The sequence below is a fragment of the Notamacropus eugenii genome, chromosome 2 (assembly GCF_028372415.1).
Source record: "Notamacropus eugenii isolate mMacEug1 chromosome 2, mMacEug1.pri_v2, whole genome shotgun sequence".
Taxonomy (NCBI): domain Eukaryota; kingdom Metazoa; phylum Chordata; class Mammalia; order Diprotodontia; family Macropodidae; genus Notamacropus; species Notamacropus eugenii.
Window position 1 is genome coordinate 348,408,844 of NC_092873.1, and position 22,689 is coordinate 348,431,532.

A 22,689-nucleotide genomic window follows, 5' to 3' on the forward strand; every position below is an offset into this window, starting at 1 on the left:
GATAGCTTGTAAACTCTGCAGTCAAGACTCGGGGCAACTTTGCGGAAGGGAACACCCTGCCGACAAATAAAGAGATAGTCAAGTTGAGGAACTTAAGGCAGGAAGCAGTTTTGGGACATCTGGCAGCAAAGAAGAGAGCTGATTATAAATCCAATTGGCAATTGGGAGTCAAGCTACTTGAGAGGAATGAAACATGGGGGCCCAGCTGAGTGGCACACCAGCAGAGCTGCCCTGCCCAACGTGGGCGCAGCATGAGGACTCCATGATGAGAGAAAGGGTACACCTAGTAATGAGGATGTTTATTATCTTCACCATGGGCATTCACTTTAACGTATGCCTCACTGTCACTGCACATTTGCAGTAGGGTACACCCCAGGTATACAGGAAGAACATTTTGAAGCTGTTCCTCTTAACATAGTCTTAGTAAATGCTGTTGCTCAGAGTTAATTGTGTCTAATGGATGATTAATCAACAAAAGCTCACTCACTGGAGCTGATGAGTTCTGATTTTAAGAGTGAAGATCCACAGGTCATCCAAGAAACAATCAGAGTACTCACTTCCCTGGGACCCCAATCTATAAACCTATGAGAGCCAAATCAGGGAGGTTGCCCAAAGGGGATGCTACATATAAGTATAGGATGTCCATCAGGAAAATCTCCTAGAAAAACAAAAGAATCAGAGGCTAGAGACCAACTGAGATTACCATAGTTTTAATATTTTAGAGAAATATTCATTTTTTCCCATACTGAATCGAGGTCAGCATGTTTCCCCCACCTCCTCCCCTTCCAAGCTGAGACCACGTGAGTACAAGGAAATAGGAGGAAGAGACTCCAAGTGTTTATTACAAACAAGTGCACTCTGGTAAGCAGTAGGAATACGTAGCCTTTGGGAAACCAGCCTATTTGTACTGGATCCCCTCTATGGATAAAACCAGATGGCAGGTTACTTGAAGGTAGTGACACCTAGTGGCCAAATCATACACTCTTTTGCTGGTTAATGAATTAAGTGACAACCTGCTTTTTTGTAGACTTACAGTTAATGAATTAAGAGACAGGTTGCTTTTTTTTACAGAAAGTGGAAAAAAGCTAGGTCAGCACCTTATGTCCCTGGGACACTCAGCAAGTCCGCGGAGGCACCTGGCACCACGGGTGCACTTACCTACCCTTTGCTTTTAATTATCTGTGTTCCACTTTTTTCCATTTGAAGATCATTCTCCCTGATAGCAAAGTGGGAGTTTATTAGTTCTGCCATCTCCAATGAACATTTCAGCAACTGCTCCAAATGAAGGGCCCACTCATTCTCCTTCCTACAAATGTAAATCAACCTTTTTATTGTCATCAACATTTCTGGCAGTGCCCTCGGTCCTTTGGATTTCCTGTAATTGTTCTTACAGGTCTCTGACCTTCCTTTGTAGTCATCCTTAGTTGTGTATCCTTCACAAAATCCTAGGACTGGAAAGGCCCTCAGGAGTAATCCATGTAATCCGTCCAAAGTATATCTGAACAATAACCAACTTCCTTTAACTTTAAAGTAAACTGTGTTGATGTAAAATGCTGCCCACCTCTCGATAGAGAACTGATGGGCTCAGAGGGCAGATTGAAACATACTTTTCCCCTTTGTTTTCTTTACTATTTCTTTTTGGAACATGGCTAACGTAGAAATATGTTTTGTATGACTTCATATTTATAATGAGTATCACATTTCTTGCCTTCTCAATGAGTGAGGGAGGGAGATTTTGGATCTGAAAATAAAAATAAAAATTTTTTAAAGGAGCTTATAGTCTAAGGAAGGAGACCACACACAAACAACTATGTACAAACAATATGTAGACAAGATAAATTGGAGATAATCAACATAGGGAAAACACTAACTTTGAGGGAGATGGGAGATGTCTTCTTGTAGTTTGTTGTGTCTGTCTCTTTGCGATCCCAATACTGTCCATTGGGTTTTCTTAGCAAGGGTGCTGAAGTGGTTTGCCATTTCCTTCTCTAGTGGGTTAAAGAAAACAGAGGTTAAGTGACTTGCCCAGGGTCAGAGTTGAGGCCAAATTTGAACTCAGGTCTTCCTGACTCTGGGGCCAGTGCCCCATCCACTAATCTAATTGTTCCCACTTCTTGTAGGTACATACAAGATATAGAAAGTAGATGGGAAGTATTTCCATCACCTATAATAGTGCCTGGAAAATAGAAAGCATTTAATAAATGCTTGTTGATTACTTGATCTTTCCTAACTCTAGTCCCATGCTACCCGATGCCTGCTGGACATTTCCAAGGAGATGCATAATAGACAGTTCAAATTCAACATGACCAACACTGAAATAATTTTTTTTAAGTTTGTATTGATGCCCTTTTTTTCCATTACTATAATGTTCCCCAGTATCCCTCTCTTCCCTCTTCCAGAGAGCCATCCCATGTAATGAATAGCATTTTTTAAGACTTAAAAAGAGGGGGAAAATCAATACAACCGAAAAAAGTAGAAAACAAAAAAGGAGTATATACATATATATCCTTTTAAAATCAGAGATCTGATCAACAGATGTGAACAGTTTAGAACAAATACAAATTGTTGAAAAACCATTACACTTTTTAATAATCAAAGAAATCATCTTTTTTGAGACTAGGTCTCTGTATCTGATTTGGGCTCAAAGTGCACCAGCCATTTACCAGACTCATCACACTACTGATAGGCATGGGAGCTTTGACCTGCTCCATTTCTGACCTGTTTGCTGGTTTGCCTCACCTTACATAGGATGTTGGGCCTCCATTCCTAGGGTTTCACCATATTGGCGTGGGACTTAGTTCAGACATGAGATTGACTTAGCCCACTGAAGCTCATCATTCCTGAGCTCAGGTGATCCACCAAGATCAACCTTCCAGTAGTAAGCATATACTACCATGCCAGGCCATCAAAAGAAATGAAAATGAAAATGATTCTGAGGCATTTCTTTATCCTCAAAAAACTGGCCGAAATAGTTTAAAATGACCAAATTCAAAGAACAGGCACATAGTGGGTGGAATTATAAATTGGTGAAATCTTTTTAGAAAGTAATCTGGTAAACAGTCAATATATTGATTTGTTTCATTCAACTGTACTTATGTATTACAAGGAACGATTTTATTGGTGGGAATGTTTGGGTGGGGGAATCATGGGTAAATGTTGATGATGTTTCAAAAAAAAGTGTCAGCAAAATATTTTTAAATTGACAAAATGTGGAATATAATGATAATGCCCTTCAGACCAGTGAGCCTACAACTAAGAATGTATAGGACATTACCCAGTTACTTTATTTCTAATAGCAAAACAACGTAGAATTAACGCATATGTTCAACAGTTCAACAGAAAATGGCTGAATTAGTCGTAGTCTCCATGTAAAGGAATATCATTGTCTCATGAGAAATAAGAAATAATTATTAAGAATACAAAGAAACATGGAAAAATTTACATGCAGCACCACAGAGTCAAGAAAGCAAAATCAAAACACTATGATACGTAAAAGTAACAGCAAAAAAAATCTGATATATATGTGAAAGAAAAAATCAGAAGGGCACAAAAAAGCAAATGAGATACTGTTATTATCTGGTAAAAATTAATATACATATTCTTTAAACAAATTATATTTGGAGTTTATAATGATAATTTTTAAAACATTTATTGATATTTTTTACATCACCAAAATTCTCCCTTTATCCTTCTTCTTCCTTTCTCCCAGAGAACCATCATATAACAAAAAACTTTTTTAAAGAAAAAAAAGGAGAGAAAAACTTTTGCAAAATTGGTCAGTAAATAAAAAAAGTTTGCGGTGTACTACAGTTAGGGACCACCCACCTCTAAAAGGCACCACAAGGAGTGTCTTCTCATATCCATTTTATGGGGCCATGCTTGTTCTTTGTAATTTTTCAACATTTACTTTGGATTGTTTTGTGATGTTACATTGCTGTCATCACACATGTTATTTTCTTGTCTCCATTTACTTCACTCTACGTTATATCGTATAAATCTTTCCATGTTTCTCTGCAATCACCATATTCTTTATTTCTTACAGCACAATCATATCCCATTATATTCCTATACTACAGTTTTAGTTATTCCCTAACTGATGGGCATCCACTTTGTTTCCAGCTCTTTGTTACCATAAAAATCAGCTGCTATAAATATTTTAGTGTATATGGAAACTTCCTTATCAGTGACGTCCTATGCATAGAAGCCTATCAATGGAATCTCTGGGGAAAAAGTTATAAACATTTTATTTATTATCATTAAAAATTGCTTTCTAAGTGACTACCCTGTTATTCTCAGTTCCATCAACAATGCATTAGGTTGTCTGACTTCTCACACTCCTTCCAAACATAGATTACTCCTATTTATTGTCATCTTTGCCAATTTGCAGGGTATAAGGTAAGAACTCAAAATTTTGATTTATATTTCTCTTACTGCTAGTAGTTTGGAGCATTTTAAAATATGGCTGTAAATAGTCTGCAATTATTTTGAGGACTATTTATTCATATCCTTTCAATTCTTTCGGAAAATGGCTATTGGTCATATGCATATGTGTGTATATATGTGCATCTATGGATACATTTTCTATTCTATGTATATGAATTTTATTTTTTTAAATTTTGTGTATCTGAACATTTGTTTTTTCAGCATCTGCTAAATCTATAATACAATTTATTTTTAAAGATAGAATCATAGAATCTCAGCATTAGTCTTAACACTGGAAGTGGCCTCAAAGGCCATCTAATACAACCTGTGCTTGCTTAAGAATTCCCACCACAATGTCATCAACAAATGGCTATCCAGCCTTTGCCTGAAAACCTCTAGTGAAAGGAAACTTACTATCTCTTAAGATAGCCAATTCTATGTCTTCTAGCTCTAGCATAATTTTCTGGATGTCAGGTCTGAATCAACCTCTCAAAAACTTCTACCCTTCCATTCTTAGTTCTCATGGAATCACGTGTTCTGTACTCTGGAGTCAAACAGAACATGATAAACCTTCTAATATTTAAACACAGCTACCTGTGTTGACCACCAAGGCTGGGATCATTTGGGATTGCTTCAGAATTTTGCTTTTAGAGGATCTTGTTCCTCTTTAGCCACTTTCAAGTCATGGGGTCCAAAAGTCTAGAGTATATTTCTGACCACACCCAACTTTGAACTGTTATAAATTCGAACATAACATGATTTCTTTCTTGCAAAGCTTTAGATGTTTCCAAGGCCACAGGGATAGGCTTGAGGCTAAAAGATATGCAAAATAAGTGATACTGGGGGTAAAAAAGGGAAGTGGGGGTTGGAGGTGATATTTGAAGGAGAAAGGAGAGAAGTTGGGGAATGGCAGAGATGGAAGAGTGGAGTTGGATTTAGTCCTCAAGCTGGGAGGAGGAATAGATTTTCAAAATCCAATCAGCTTCCAAGGAGTATTCAATTAATTTAAATTCAATAAAAATTTATTAAGCATCTATTATGTGCTATGTCATGGGGTAAAAGTGACAAAAATAGTCCCTATGTACAAGGAAATTGCATGTTACTAGAGGATAAAACAGATGAATAAATAAAATATAATTTGAGGAGAGGGAGAGTACAATCAGTTCTGCTCTAAGTTTGTTTTGAAATATTAATTTGTTTCAATAATTAGGGAATAATTTTAGCATAACCTCAATTTCAAGTTTAATTTTTTTTTTTTGAGATTTCACCCAAACAGTGAGAATGCAGAAACCTACACCACTTCAGGTCTTTTTCATGGTAAAGTGCCATATATATTGTATATCTATTCAGAGATCCAACAGGAATTGTGGGTAGAGGTGGACTGTTCTGTACTTTCACCCCATCCTCCCCCATCTCCTTCTTAACCACTGTATTAAAAACTGTGCTACTATTTTATTAGTGTGTCACTGACATTTTTCTCATAAGCCCTGTGGTTTTTATTGCCTGATTTCGAGTAGCATTTTTTTTTTAAACCTATGTCAAGGTATAGTAGAATTGACTTAGTAACAACTAGGGGAATCAGGGACATCTGAGATCTTCATAGAAATCGGCTCCTGAGTTGAGCCTGGAAAGAAATATCCAAATAGATAGAAGATAGATAGATAGATAGATAGATAGATAGATAGATAGATAGATAGATAGATAGATGATAGAAATAGATAGAAAATAGATAGAAATAGATAGAAAACCTGTGCTGGAGTAAGATATGAGTTTAAATCCAGTCTCAGACACTTATTCACTCTGTGACACAGGGCAAGCTACTTGAACTCTCTCTGCCTCAGTTTCCCCCTCTCTAAAATGGGGATAGCACCTATCTCCCAGGGTTAATGTGAAGATAAAATGAGAAGATGTTTGTAGAGTATTTTGTAAATAGTGTTATATGCATGCTATCTATTGCCATTATTACTATTATTAACTAGAGATTCTGAGAAACAGAAGTGAAGAGGAAGTATCTTGCAGGCATGGAGAACATGCACGGGCATGGAAAGAGAGATGAAACTCTCAGTTCAAGAAACAGAAAATAGGTCAGTTTGACTGGAATAAAGGGGAGTAATGGGAAATAATTTTGAAAAGATAGACTGGATCCAAATTTTTCAGATTTTATTGCTTTGGCTGTAAATGCCAAGCAGAGGAGTTTTATATTTAAATCTACAGGTAAAAGAGAGTCACTGATGATTGCTGAGCAGGAGAATGACAACACCAGACCTGAGCTTTAGCAAGATTATTTTGTGTGAGAAGGATGAACAGAAGAGAGGAGAGATTGGAAATAGATATACCAATGAGGAGGTTAATGTAAAAGCCCAGGAGAGAAGCAATGAGCATTTGAATTTGTGGTATGGGTTAAGAGAAGGAAATGGATGGGAAAGAAGCTATAGAGGATAGAAGGGTAACAAGACTCAGTCCATCTCTAGAGAGCTCTACGTGGAGGCTGGACAATCACTTGCCAGGGATCTCATAGAGGGAAATCATGTTTAGACATGGGCTACGTTATACACTTTCTGCCTGAGGACCCTTACAGTTCTCTCTAAAGCTCAGTGGTGAAATTTTAAAAGGTGAGTAGCCATTCTGCAGTTACTTTGAGTTTATGAAAGTAGCTATCCATATTCTTCCTAATTAGATTCACTTACTAGAGAATGTGTATGAATAGCCAGTTAATTTCCAGAATTAATTAAATAAATGCTAAAACAGTGTTAGTAACCTACCAGGATTTAAAAAGGATCCTCTTGCAAATAATGTTCCATAGAATTCTGGCCAAGGTTTTTAGAAGAGGTTCAGTAAATGATTCCTCTGAGATAGAAAATTGCCTGTGGTCTAGATATTTTCTGATATCAAAAATGTATTTACTTTATTTATTGAATGTCTCTTCTCCAGAAAGTGTTCAAATAAATACTATATATTTTTCCAGAAGAAAAAAATGCTATCACCAACATAAGACTTGAAAACTGATTCCCTACAGGAAGAATCAGTCAAGGACTAAACTTAAACTCTATGAAGCTAAGTGACTAGAAGAATAATGATGTCCTCAGTAGAAATAGACAAGTTTGAAAGAGGAGTGTTTGTGGGTAAACATAATGAACTATTTCACACTTGTTGAGGTTGAGAAGCCTATGTATGGGTCATCCAATGGGAGATGTTGTCTTGTTGGCAGCTGGCTACGTGGGACTGACTCAGACTATAGACTTGTTACAGCCAAGGACCATTTTGTTTTGTCTTTGGGCCCAAAGTACAATTAATAAGTACTAAATATGTACTGAATTTATACTGAATTTTTGAAGATCACATAGTTGATCCTTATGTAGGGCAATTAGGTTCCTATTCAACAATTTTTTTTTAACACTTGCAACATGCACTTCCTGTGCCAGGCAATATGGAGAAGGAAAGGAGAGAAAACCAGAATCATCTCTAAGAAACAATTGGATAAGAACGTAAGATTGCATCTGTATTGTGAACTTTGTCCATGGCTATGGATTAATTCCCTAATTCTATTAGGAGGTGACAGGGTAAATGAATGCTAATAAAATCACAGATGGTCAGAGTAAAAAGAGACACTAGAAAATAGAATGTTAGGGTTGAAATGATCCTAGGACATAAAATGTTAAGACTGGAAGAGCAAAGGTATACTGGAATCAGCTTGTAATCATCTCTCACAAACTAGTTGTTAATATTTCAGTGCGAGTATTCACACTTTAGAAATGAGCAAAATCAGGGCTTAACTATTTTATTGATTGTTTGGACTTTAAAAAGTGATGACGAAAATGTTAATAATGAAAGCAAAACTTAAAAGTATCATATGTATGTTCTCTCCTGCCCCACCCCAAGACCAGTAGACCACTGAAAGGGACCACTGAACGTAGAACATTAGGGTTAAAGGAGTCAATAGGACGTAGAATATTGGGACTGGAAGGAGCCATTGAACATAGAATGTTAGGGCTGAAAGGGCCAATAGAAAGAGCATAGAATACTCGTGTTGGAAGGAACCATTGAGTGTGGAATGTTGGGGCTGGAAGGAACCACTGAGTGTAGAACAACGGGAATGGAAGGGCCAATAAGGACACAGAATGTCAAAGTTGAAAGGGACCTATATTAGAGATCATATATTGCAAGTCCATCATTTTACAGAGGGATGCCCAGAAAGGTGAAAGAATTTGCCTAACATTATTCGGTGCTGATGGCAAAGCTGAGACTGGAACCCAGTCCTCTTACTCCTTCCCATAACCTGAGCCTCAAAAGAGAGTTAAGTTGTTACGACAGTTCATTGCCTTCTCCCCTGGGAACAAATCCAAGTCCTCTAATCTAAGGCTAGCCCATAGCAAGCACTGCACCCTGTTGCCCAGTAGGGGTTAAAGACTGGAACTCCAATACCTCTGACGACACCCTGGTGAGTGGTGATGGTAAATGTCAGATCCTGTGGTCTGGGTTATTTATACCCACAACCCTTTGGGAAGTGAAACTTATTCAGAGCCAGGTTGTTTAGGGTTGAGTTTCATAGACTCAGGCCACAGAGGCAAGGCTCCCAGCTCAATCTGAAAGATAATGAAATAAGCAAAGGGGATGTGGGAAGGAGAGGAGAGGAGCATCTTACAGCCATGGCCCGTGCAGGTGAGAAGCAACCAGAGCCCACTGTGGGGATTCCCAGGTCAGAAAAGAGCTAGGGATTCACACGAATTCTCTACCTTCTTTAAAGCATGTCTTAGGTTCATAGGATCATAGATTTTATAGTTGAAAGACACCTTTGAGGCCATAAAGTACAACCCTTTTCTTTTAACAGATGAGGAAACTGAGATGCCCAAAAGGTCAGAGAAGTGTTTGAAGTAAGTACTGAACCCAGGTAGTCTTGACTGCAAGCACAGTGTTCTGTCCACTACCAGGGAGTTCGGAGGGTCTGTGAACTTGGATGGGAAAATATATCCACACAATATACGTATGTGTATATGCATATATACATACACACATATGTATAGACATATAGGCACATGTATGTATTATATTGTGGGTATATGTGTGTATGTGTGTATGTATATGAAGAGAGTTAAGTTTCAGTTACAGCACACTTCCTGGCTAATAAGAAGAATGCTAGATTTAGAAACAGAAGATCTTTGTTAAAATTTTACTTTTAGACTATCTATCTTTATATTTACACACACACATATCTTTATTTTCACTAACCTCTAACTGAAATTTAATATTTCCTTGAATTATAAAAAAAAAATTCTAAGAAGGGTCCATAGGATTTTCTAAACTGCTGAAGGGATTTAAGACATAAAACCACACTACACTATGTTGTCTCTCTAGACTGGGGCACTTGCCTTCCAGTTTGGTCTTTACCATCTTACTTTGCCATTTAACCTTGGGCAAATCCTTTTTCCCCCATGGGCCTCAGCTAAGCTACATTAGCTCGAAAGCCTCTTCCTGCTCTTACATTCTAAAGCTCTATAATCTAGGAATCCTAAGTAGCCTAGAATGGGAGCTAGAGACCCTGTGCAGAAATGGGCAAAACATCTGCTATACTCTACCCTTTCTCTTCTGCCAATATTTACTCCTGGGCTATTTAGTTCATCAAATGGGAATACAGGTTAAGGAGAACCAGGTCATGGATTTCACTCCAACTAGACTACCTTATTCTACAGGAAGAAAAGTGCTGTTTTCTGATCATATAGGCTGGGCCCCTAAACCTGATGAGATATCCTTCTCTCCAAAACAGATGCATTCTTATTATTAATAATGAACAATATGATCATTATGATGACTAACAATAACATGAGCTTCAGACTTGATTGATGAAATTAATCATTACAATAAACAGCTAACGTATCCCCACAATAATCTGTAAAGTAGGTGATATTCATACAGATAAGGACACCGAGGTGTAGAGAGACTAAGTGATTTTTCCTCAGATGGAATTTGAACTCAGTTCTTCCTGGATCCAAGGAGTCACCTGACAACAATAGTAGTAAGGTAACAATTTTGTTGATAAAGAGAATTCCCATGTGAGGAAACACCTTCTACCTTTTCTGCAACTTTTAGCTTTAGGGAGTTGTCCAGGGTACTGAGAAGTGAATGACTCGTCAAAGGTCACACAGCCAGGAAATTCCATGCTAGTAGGGATTGTTGCATTCACTGTATTTGCATCCACAGTGTCTCACACATGGTAGACATTTAATAAATACTTGCTGATTGATTTATTAATTTCATGAGTTTTTTGTTGTTATTGTTGCTCAGTTGTTTTTCAGTCATGTGTGAGTCTTCATGATCCCATTTTTTGTGGCAAAGATACGGGAGTGGTTTCCCATTTCCTTCTCCAGCTCATTTTACAGATGAGGAAACTGAGGCAAACAGGGTTAAGTGACTTGCCCAGGGTCACATCAATCCCCATCTTCTAAGTCCATTACCTTATCTACTACACCATGTTGTTTTCCAATACTTCCCTTAAAATTATTCATTACTTTGGAATGACCACAACACTGGTCAAAAATATTTGGTTTATTGTATGACCCTTGTAATAGGAGTAGCTATAGTCTGATATAGTCATAAGATCACAGAATTTAAGTTGGAAAGGGTCTCAGCAGGCAGCTATTGCAAATCATTATTAGTTGTGTCATGACCAACTCTTTGTGACCCCATTTGCAATTTTCTTGGCAAAAATACTGGAATGGTTTGCCATTTCCTTCTCCAACTCATTTTACAGAAGAAGAACTGAGGCAGACATGGTTAAGTGACTTGCCCAAGATCACACAACTAGTAAAGGTATGAAGCCAGGCTTGAATTGATGAAGATGAGTCTTCCTGATTCCAATTGCAGTGCTCTATCCACTTCAACACCTACTTCAAAGTCATACCCCAAAGGAATCCCCACAGAAACATACTCAATAAGTGATCATCTAACCTTTACCTGAAGACCCATAATAAAGGAAAACCTAATACTTCTAGAGAACTCCATTATGCTTTTGAACATTTTTAACCATTAGGTATTTGTTTCCTTACATCAGTCCTAAATTTGCCCCCACACAATTCCCACTTTTATCTCCTGGTTCTGTTCTCCTTTGTTGTGTCAAAAAGAACATAGTAGCTTGAATAAAAAGAACAAAATGCTTGAAGACAGTTATTACATCTCATATTTGCAGAGCACTTCAAAGCTTACAAGGCACAGTTCTCACAACAACCTTGTGAGAGAGGTAATTACAGATAAGGAAATTGAGGTGCTTAGAGGTTAAATGACTTACCTTTAGTCATGCAGTGTCAGAAGTGGAATTCAAACCTAGATCTAATATGTCAGACATCACATTGTGCTTCCTGGCTAATAAGAAGAAAGCTAGATTTAGAAACAGAAGACCTGGGTTAAAATCCCACTTCTACAATTTATTAACCATATGACTTGCATAAATCTCTTGCAGAAATTTGGTCTTTTGATCAGTCACTCTCTCTCCCTTACTTTCAACCTTTCCTCATCCACTGGCTGCTTTCCTGCTACCTAAAACCTGGCCAGATCTTCCTCATGCTTTTGTCACTCCATGACCCACCACGTACTCACCTCCCATAAAAGGATTTGGGGATAATATAAACTAGGGCTGTGCTGGAGCCAGCTCAGACAGGTTTGCAATTTTCAGCGTGAGCATTTACACCTTGAAAATTAGTAAAACTACAAAGCAGGGCTTGACTTATTATTTTGTTGATTGTTTAGATTTAAGAATATCATGGAGAAAATGTTAACTGCAGAATAAACTTGAAAATATGCTGTGATCTAATCATTTTGGAGAGCAACCTGAAATTATGCCCAAAGAGTTACAAAACTGTGTATACTCTTTAACCCAGTAATACCACTCTAGGTCTGTTTCCAAAGTGATTAGGGAAAAAGGAAAAGAACTTGTTTGTCTTGGTGGTGGCAAAAAACTAGAAATTGAGAGGATGCTCCATCAATTAGGGAATGACTGAACAAGTTGTGTTGGAATACTACTATGTTGGAAGAAATGATGAGCAGTTGATTTTGTGGGGGAAATGGAGAGTTGCGTGAAATAATGCAGAGTGAAATAAGCAGAACCAAGATAACACTGTATATAGTAACAGCGATGACATTGTTTCAAGAGTAACTGAATGACTAAGCTATTCTGAGTAATATGAACATTCAATGAAAGACCTTTGAAAGAAAATGTCATCCACCTCTAGAGAAAGAACTGATATGTGGAAGTATGCATTATGTGGTTCCACATATATGTGTACGTATATATATATAATATGTATATATAGTACGTATATATTTAAAGTATATTGTGTGTACATTTGGGAGAGGCGAAGAACTGGGTATCAAACATTTACTTGCACACTATCAACATTAATTAACTAATTAATCCTGAAGGTGTAACCCCTAAAAGATTAGAAGAGTGGTAGAGAAAATCAGTTTTGTTGTTTTTCAGCCGTTTTCAGTCATGTCTGACACTGGCGTGTTCTGTCATTTCCTTCTCCAGCTCAGTTTACAGATGAGGAAACTGAGGCAAACAGGGGGAAGTAACTTGCTCTGAATTCAGGTCTAGCACTCTACCCACTGCACAACCTAGATGCCCTAGATAATAAATTAAGGACAGGTAAAAAGATTTGTCTTGTTGAGGTGAGGTTAGAGAACATAAATTTGTAGAGGACTCAGTCAACTTGATTTTGTGATTTTCTCCAGCTCCGTTCAGAAGCCTTACGATTAGGAGTGGAGGAGGCAGATGATGGGAGTTATCCAGAGGTGAAGTGTGCAAGGTGTGAGCATCAGTTAGGACAGGGGGCAAGGGTTGAGAGAGCAGAGAACAGGGTAGAGTTGAACCAGATAGCTGTACAGGGCGTTCACCTACTATGCACTCTGTCTGGGGTCTCCAGAGGATAGATGACTAGTATTACTTAAGGTTACTAGGATAACCCAGAGGCACTATGCTATTTTCACTGTTCTTTATGAGGTCCCACTGGTTTCTCAAAAAACAGGTCAGCCAGTAAAATTAAAATTAGCTTTTAAAATTAAATTAGCTTAAACTTAAATTGATTTAAAATTAGCTTTAAAAAAAAAACACTGAGAAGAGATAGTAAGAACACTCGATACTAAACATCCCCCCTCCATCAAAAACATCCCAAAACCTGGAGTAGACACTCTTACAAATACACACAAGATCTACGAGAAAAGTAAGCTTAACTTAGAGTACAATGGCAGAGAGATGTAGAGAACACATGTGGTAAAGAAGTCCTGCACTGAAAATTCTTTTCTCTCTTTGCAAAGTCCTCACAAAGTTTCCCTTAGATATAATTCTCTGCTGGGCTCCCAGGATCCCTTCTAAAAGTCACAGCTGAAACATTTCTCTACCGTGATGAGTCATGCTCCCTACCTTCTGTAGAAGCTACCTTTCTTATGTGGTAGCTATCACTCTACATCCATATCTTCTGTTCCTGATGCATGGGCTTCCACTGACGTTGGCCACTACCACAACAGTGGGCACTGAATCTACAGCTACCATTCAGCTCTGACCACTAAGAGGAGTTCTGATGGGACCTCTGAACTTGCTAGTGTGTCTCAACATTCAGAAATGTTGCCTAAGGTCAAGAAAGAATAAACACAAAGAGACACAGACACTCATGTATTCACAGATGCCATGGTCCAGTGAGAGACAGGACAATGGCCCTTTTACCACCCAGGTCTTGGGGAGGCAGATCAGAGGAGAGAGATTTGAGGGGGCAAGTCAACTCATATATATCCACTAAGTTCTGGCTCAGCAGTCAATTAGAGAATTATTCATCATGTCTCTGTACCAGCCCTTAAATCACTCACGACCAGGAGGGGGTCCCTAGGTTTCATTACTTGGATTTGGACCAAGCAGGAAACATTGATATGTGCTTTATATAATCCAACACAAAGGGGAAGTTGGTTCATGCTCCATGCCCGTAAATAAGCACCAGAGAATGAGACAGACAATAAGTGCTAAAGGAGCTCAAAGGAAAGGGGGTTTCAAGGAAAGGCTCTCTGGAGGAAGTTGGACTTGGGCTGGATCCAGAGAAGTGGAGAGAAAAAATGGAGGAGATTATAAGTGGGGGGGAGGGACGGGAAAGAGACTCAGGGGTAGGAATTTGATTGAATTCAGTTTCATTGATCCAGCCCCCATCATGGCCATGACCCAACCTTGTCCAATTCTAACTCTGAGAACAGTAATTAAATCAACACTGATATTTTTGAAAAGGACATGCCAAGTACTATACTACTTATTATCCCCATAACTTCTGTGTCCATAACCCTCCTCCCTGGCCACCATACATATTGCCTTCCCATGTCAGAGTATAAACTTCTTGAGGACAGTAACTATCTCACTTGCTTGGATTTGTATCCCCAGGATTAGCATGTAAAAGCTTTTTCATTCATCTATTCATTGAACGTATACTATGTACAAGGCACTAGTATACACAATACTTGACAGGAGGATAATAAAATGACTTTCAGTGTAGTAGAGATATATGGAGGACAACAATTTAAAAAACTTTAAAAAAATAAGAAAAGAAAAATCTTGCTTGTTACCATGCTCTGGGATGACAAGGAGAATTGCTGAGCACATTCTAGCTCTGCTTCTGGCTCCATGACTCATGCTCTAACAGCTCCGTACTGTAACAGAATAAGGGAAGAAGGAATGTGTCGCCAGTCAATTCAAGACATCAGTGGGTAACCACAGAAAGATACTGATCCTGGAGACATAGCAGGAGTTAACGTCACTCACCCAAGGTCTCATTCAGGCTCTAGTTTGCTTGCTTCTCCCTTCCTTCTGAACTCTTTGGGAGCAGGTATCACCTCCCAGACATGAAAGAAACACACAGGATGAAACTCTTTAGTCTGGAATTCAATGCTTCTAGCCCTCACCCCCAAGCCATAAGATGCTCCTCATCAACCTGACCTTTCATTTCCTTCCACTACAACCAAGCCAATTTGCTCTCTATCCCCTAAATACAGCACAAACATGCTTATGTTACTTGATTCACATCATTCCCTGTTCTGATAATCCATTGCTATTGCTTTCTTCTGAAACCTGATTGGATGATCTCTCTCCATCTTGGTCTTTTTCCTCAGAGTATTCTGATATGGAAAGGTCCAGAGAGTAACTTTGTGAGTTCAGGAGATCTTGAGGTTCCATCAAAGCCATCAAAAGTCCCACAGGTTAGTGACTGGATGAAGAGCAGCATGTGATGAAGGGGTAGTGACTGATGACAGAGGAAGCACCTAGAGATGAATGTAGAAAGTCAGTCACTTAAGGATGGCAGCAATTTCAGGGAAAGTGACCCTTGAAAAGAGAAGGGTCATCTTTGGGTCCTAGAAAAGCATCAGTGATCCGAGTCTAGGATAAAGCCACATTTAAGAGGAATTTCTAAAGGACCCCATGAAGGGTAAAATGGACATCCAAGACCATTGGTCAGGAGGTACCTCTTTGCCACACATGGATACCTCACTGCCATGTTACTTCAAGTGTGAGTCCACTCTCCCCAGGGACTTTGTGTGTGCAAGGCCAGAGTGAACTCTTAGTTTGGAGAAAATATTTTTGTCACTATTTTTCTTGCCTTCTAAGTAAATCTCTTTTCTAAAAGTTTAACTGAATTCAATTGATCATGGGAAATGCATCCATGGGAGCCCAAAAGCTACAGCACTATAAACACCAACCCTTTAGGGTTACCCCTAGAACCCTGAAAAGAGTAGTAATCAATCACCCTGTGAGGACCCAACCTGTAAGTGCAAGTTGGAGGTGAGAATGTGAGCCCAGGGGAGGGTCTATAATAATAGTCATTTAGGGAGTTGAGGGGTCACCATGACCTTCTTCCTTAAATGAATTTTAAAGGAGTAAGAATTCACAGAGGGCAAGAAGCCACATGAGAAATTGCTAGATAGAACATTTATTATATATTAGGCAGTGGGCTAAGCACTGAGGATAAACATACAAGCAGACAAAACAATCCCTAACCTCAAGGAGTTTATATTCTGACGAGGTATAATGGCATATAAAGGAGAAGAAGGTACTGTGTAAGAGCGAAGCAGTTGAGGAAGAGAAGCCTGGATGCATGTGTGAAGTGATGTGTATTTTGGGTCCCTCCTAAAGTAATGGTCCAAGCAGGCAATCACCAAGCAGGAGAGCAGGGCCATGCTTGGCCTCTATAATTTTCTGGCATTCAGTTTTCATTGTTTTATGGTCCTCCCCATTATTATAGTCACTGTGCATGTCATTCTTATCAGCTCTACTTCGCATTTACGTCATTTCATATAAGTCTTCTCATGCTTCTCTGTATTCACGCAAGCTCACAACCTACATATCATTCTCCATTCTCTGCTCCCTCTCACTCCTCCTTTCCCATGTTCAATCAATTGCCAAATTTCTTCTTTTTTACATTTAATTTTCCTTTTATTTTTCTCAATTATATGTAAACAAAATTTTAAAATCATTTATTTAGTATTTTATTCTTTCCCCCATTACATGTAAAAACAATTTTTGACGTTCATTTTTTAGAATTTTGAGTTCCAAATGATCTCCTTCCCTTCTCGCTGCCCTCATTGAGAAAGCAAGAAATTTCTTATAGGTTATACATGTGTAGTCATGCAAAATGTATTTCTTTATTAGTCATGTTGTAAAAGAAAACATAAATCAAAAAACAAAAACTCAAGAAAAATAAAGTGAAAAAAGTATGCTTTGTTTTGTATTCAGATTCCATCAGTTCTTTCTCTGGGGATGGATAGCATTTTTCATCAGAGTCCTTCAGAGTTGACTCGGATCATAAACAAAAATGTTTAGTATTCTTTTTTTGTGTGTGAGGAAATCAGAGTTAAATGACTCACCCAGGGTCATACATCTAGTAAGTGTCAAGTGTCTGAGGCTGAATGTGAACTCAAGAACTCCTGACTCCAGGGGTCCATGGTCTATCCACTGCACCACCTACCTGCCCCTAGCATTCTTTTAAAAAAACTTTCTAATTTCCATATTCTCTCCTTCCCTCTCTCCTCCTTGGGAAAGCAAACAATTTGATATAGACGATATTAATCATGTTGCAAAAGAAAATGCAAGCAAAAAAAGCCAAGAATAATACAGAAAATTTTAAGAGTATGCTTCAGTCTGCATTCAGACTCCATCAGTTTTTTCTCTGAAGGTAATTGCCAAGTTTCTACCTTTGTAGCATCTTTGGATGTGGCTACTTCTCTTTTCTGGCGCTGATGCCACCCTGGTGCAGGCTCTCATCACCTTACACCTAGACTTATTGCTGGTGAATCTACCTGCCTCAAGTCTGTCCCTGCATCAGCCTATCCTCCACTCACATGTCAAACACACACACACACACTCAAACACACACGTCAATAAATTTCATTGGCTCCCAATTACCTCCAGGTTCAAATATAAAATCCTCTGTTTGACTTTTATAACCTAGCTTCTTCCCACTTTTCCAGTTCTCTTACGCCTTATTCCCTTCCACATATCCTGCCACCTTGTAACTGGCCTTTTCTGGCTTGTTCATCATGGAAAGTCTCTATCTACAGACCTGGTATTTTCCTGATTGTCCCACATAGATGGAATGCTCTCTCCCACCTCATCTCTGCCTCTTGGCTTCTTTAGCTTCCTTCATGTCCCATCTAAAGTCCCACCTTTCACAAGAAGCCTTTCTCAGTCTTCCTTGACTTAAATATCTTTTTTTCCTTCTTTCCAATTACACGTAAAGACAATTTTTAACATTTATTTTTTTAAAAAATTTTGAATTCCAAATTTTTCTCCTCTCCTCCTCTCCTTCCCCTCTCCTCTTCCTAAAACAATAAGCAATTTGATATGTTGCATATGTGCAATCACGTAAAACCTGTTTCCATGAGTCACATTGTAAAAGAAGAAACAGTTTTCAAAAGGAAAAAAAACCAATTAAGTGAAAAATAGTATGCTTCAGTCTGCTTTCAGATTCCATCAGTTCTTTCTCTGGATGTGGAGATCATTTTCTACTACAAGTCTTTTGGAATTGTCTTGGATCTTTGTATTGCGGAGAAGAGCTAAATCAATCATAGTTGATCATTGTACAGTGCTGCTGTTACTGTATACAATGTTCTCCTGATTCTGCGTACTTCACCGTGCATCAGTTCATATATGTCCAGGCTTTTCTGAACTCTGCCTGTTTGTCATTTCTTTTAGCACAATAGTTTTCCATTACATTCACATACCACAACTTTTTCAGCCATTCCTCAATGGATGGGTATCCCCTTCAATTCCCTCAGTTCTTGGCCACCACAAAAAATGCTGCTATCAATATTTTTGTACATGTAGGTCCTTTTCCTCTTGATCTTAATGTCTTCTGAGATCACTTTCAATTTATCCTGTCTGTCTTGTTTGTAGGTAGTTGTTTACATATTATCTCCCCCATTAGACTGGGAGCTACTTGAAGGCAGAGACTGTTTTGTTTTGGTTTTGGTTTTTTGTTTTTCTTTGTATCCCCAGTGCTTAAACTAAAGTAGGCACATAACAAATGCTGTTGACTTGACTTGGTTGTTGATATTATGACAGTCATCATTTCTTACAAAGCAGTAACAGTCCATTATACTGATGTAACCTCATTTTGTTGTCAGTCCTAAATCAATGGTGATCTACTTTGCTTCTAGTTCTTTGCTACTACATAAGGTACTGCTATAAATATTTAGTATAATACAGTATTTTAATTTATATATAAAAATATAAAATTAAATAAATATAAAAATATAAATCGAATGTTTAAATAATTTTTTAAATATATGGAGCATTCTTTTTATCATTGACCTCCTTGAGATAGCTATACCTAGTAGTGAGATCTCTGGGTCAAAGACCATAGACATTTTATTAATTTTATTTACAGAGGTAAGCAGTGGATAGACTGTTGATCCTGGAGTCAGGAAGACCTGAGTTCAAATTTGGTCTTGGACAGTTCCTAGCTGTATGACCTTGATCAAGTCACTTAACCACTCTGTTTGTCTCAGTTTCCTCAACTATAAAACACAAATAATAATAGTATCTACCTCACAGTATTGTTGGAAGGATCAAATGAAATAATATTTGTAAGCAGCACTTAGAACAATTTCTGGTGCATAGTTGTTGTTTGTCTTTCCCTCTCAAAGAGGACCATGACATCAGGAAATTGACGCCATGACTTGCAAGTGTGTAGTGAGTATAGTGAGGGAGGGCTGTGCAAAGTCACCAGCCTCACTTTCCTCTCTGGAGCCATCTAGGTCCAGTGGCAAGATATAGATCAGAATGATGGGAAATGGCCCCACAGTATGTGCAAGTATCCCACCCTCTTAGTCCCCACCTTCCACTTATGACCCCTTAAAGTCTGGCCTATTATACAGTAGGCACTATGTAAACGCTTATTCTCTTCCCATGTTATCCAAACAATTTCAAATGGATTTCCAAGATGGTTAGATGAATTCACAGCTCCACCAGCAAGGTATTAGTGCCTATCTTTCCATAACCCCTCCAACACTGACCCTTCCCATCTTTTGGGGGGAGAACATGTCTTGTCTATGGGTCATAAAGACTTCAGTAATAAACTAAGCTTGTAGCTGGAATATTGTGCCAGTTCACAGGCAAATTATGTGTGACACTCTGTAGCTGGTTAATTAATAAAGTGACACCTTGCATTTTTATAGACTGCCAGTACATGAACCAGGGCGTGCTGTTTGCACTACTACTACATTACCCGAAGTGTCATATGGGAGCCTTCCAAATCTCTCTCTCTCTCTCTCTCTCTCTCTCTCTCTCTCTCTCTCTCTCTCTCTCTCTCTCTCTCTCTCTCTCTCTCCTCCCCACCCCTTCCTCCCTCCCCTTGCCTCCCCCTTCTCCTCCCTTTAAGTGGCTAAAATATAGAACTAAAGTTAATTTCCTTATTATTTACTTTTCTTTTCTGAATAGGATTTAACATTCCTTGTTCTTAATTTTTAAAACAGATGAAAGGAATGTTTTCTATTGTTCTCTTTAAAACAAAGAGAAAACTGAACAGTGAGGCAATCAGGGTTAAGAGACTTACTCAGGGTCACACAACTGGTAAATGTCTGAGACCAGATTAGAACTCAGGTCCTCCTGACTCCAGCGTTGATGCGCTACCCCCTGTGCCACCTATCAGACCCTGACTGATTGTATGTTTTGACTAAAGTCAGCATCCCCTCACTCATTCCTTTAAAGACTCTATCCACTGGACCACCTAACTGCCCTAATAATTCTTTTTTTTAATGTGTCCCTTAGTTGATTTGAGGGATGAGGAGAATGTACTGAGCCTTCTATAGAAAATATTTTACCCTCTGTGTCACCAACTAAACCATAAACTGTTCAAACACAGACCATATCAATATCTTCTTTGTATCCAGCACAAAATCTAGTATAAGATTCTTCATGGAGTGAGAAATGTTTGTCAAAGGTTGTATGAACCAGTGAAGTTCAGAGTGTTAGGGATGGAAGGATCTTCAGAGGTTATTTCATACCTAACCACTATGTTTTACAAATGAGGAAACAAAGGCACACAGAGGAAATGGCTTGCCCAAGTGGCAGAGCCAAGACTTGACTGAGGTCTTCTGAATCTTTCACTTGTATCAAGGTTAGGTTGGGGTCCACCTCCAGGTTCCGATGTTTTTATCTTTATCTTCCCTTTCCTTCAATAGCTCTCTCTGTCTCTGGAGTAATCCTATGTAATCACCTAAGTGAGCCAGCTCCACCCAGGGAAACTAAGCCTTTCCAGCTGAGCAATGGGAGAGACCCTAGGCTGGGGGAGAGTCGGAACTGTCCAAAGTCCATGTATTCCCAGCCACATTGGACAGCACATCTATCCCAGTGGGTACATTCCCTGAAGATCTCCCAGCTGTCAGTCATATGGAGAAAGGAAACCTTGGGTGACTGGCCATATTGCAAAAACCTTCTCCTCTTATTTCCCAGGACAGTCATCTGAAAACACAATACAAACCAAATGGAGACTTCCAGGGTGACTCAGGCACTTGGGAGAGGGCAAACATTGCATCATCAGTGCCTTGGATGCCTTATTTTGGGGAGGGTGGGGAAGGAAGCAAAGGATTGTAACAACCCTTGAGAATGGGGGCCTGTTGGGGAGGGAGAAGCTGAACCCTTTATTCCACGAGGATCTTTTGAGAAGAAAATGTCAACGCCAAAGTGAGGTGGCCAGTCTGATAGTCAATAAAATACCATGTGTTGAACAGATCAAAGATGCAGAGTTCTTTTGTATGGCCTGCAGAAGGGTGGAGATGCTGAAAAAATAGATGTCCCCATCCTTGGCTGACCTCTAGAAGCTTACAGGAAATTGGAGAGACAGTACATATGCAAGAAAAAATTTTTAAAAAGAAAAGGAGGGAAGAAAAAAAGAAGAAAGGAAGGAAGGAAGGAAGGCAAAAAGGAAGGAAGGAAGGAAGAGATTTGATCTACAGTGAGCAAAAATTGCGAAATACACCAAGTTTTTCTTCAGCCCCAGGCCCCCATTTTTATGCCCTTTATGTTCAATTCTCCTCTCACCTCCATATTATACCTCCCCATTCACATCCCAGTGTTCTCTGATCATTCTCCCTATCCAAAGGCAAGGGTTCTGGTCTCCTTTCTCTCATCTTCACTGATGTCCTATTAGGGCAATGGAAGGGGAGGGGGGGGGAGAGCAGGAGATAATCTCCTCCTAAGAAAAGACAACAGCATCCTAAGCAGAAGCTCAGCCAAAGACTGGGTTTGGTCAGGAATGTGAAGGGCCAAACTTCAAGGGGGTCCTAGGTGGGAGATGGGGATTAAGAGGGGGAGTTACTTGTATATTTTTGCATGTATATATGTTCTCCTCTATCGATAAGTAATAGCTAATAATAACAGCATTTATATAGTACTTCTGAGGTTTGTAAAGCAATTTTATACTTACATATATACACACATAAATATATACACACATGAAATCTCATTTGATCCTTACAACAACCTTGTGAAACTGGTGCCTCATCTTACAGATGAGGAAACTGAGGCCAAGCAAGTTTAAATGATTTGCCTTGGGTTACACAACTAGTAAAGTATCTGAGGCAGGATTTGAATCCAGGTCTTTGAGACTACAAGTCTAGTGTTCTATCCACTAGCCACCTAGCTCCTTGAAGGCAAGGACAGTTTTAGTTTTGTATATCTAGCACAATGCCTGGCACCTAGAAGGTTCTCAGTCAATGGTTGTAATGGAATGATTCATTGAGATTCAAGCCAAG

The 22,689-nt window shown here is 38.9% G+C and overlaps 1 long non-coding RNA gene across 1 annotated transcript in view; it reads right to left on the minus strand.

The window, feature by feature from the left end:
• Nucleotides 1–694: 694 nt before the first annotated feature.
• The window catches only part of LOC140528267 (uncharacterized), a 91,629-nt gene continuing 69,634 nt past the window's right edge, over nucleotides 695–22,689 (minus strand). Inside the window, exons 3-8 of the long non-coding RNA XR_011975130.1 lie at nucleotides 15,206–15,702; nucleotides 15,010–15,093; nucleotides 13,832–14,036; nucleotides 11,702–11,775; nucleotides 1,872–1,988; nucleotides 695–1,741 (exon numbers count right to left, since the gene is read on the minus strand). This is a non-coding gene — a long non-coding RNA (uncharacterized lncRNA). The remainder of the gene's footprint in view (nucleotides 1,742–1,871; nucleotides 1,989–11,701; nucleotides 11,776–13,831; nucleotides 14,037–15,009; nucleotides 15,094–15,205; nucleotides 15,703–22,689) is intronic.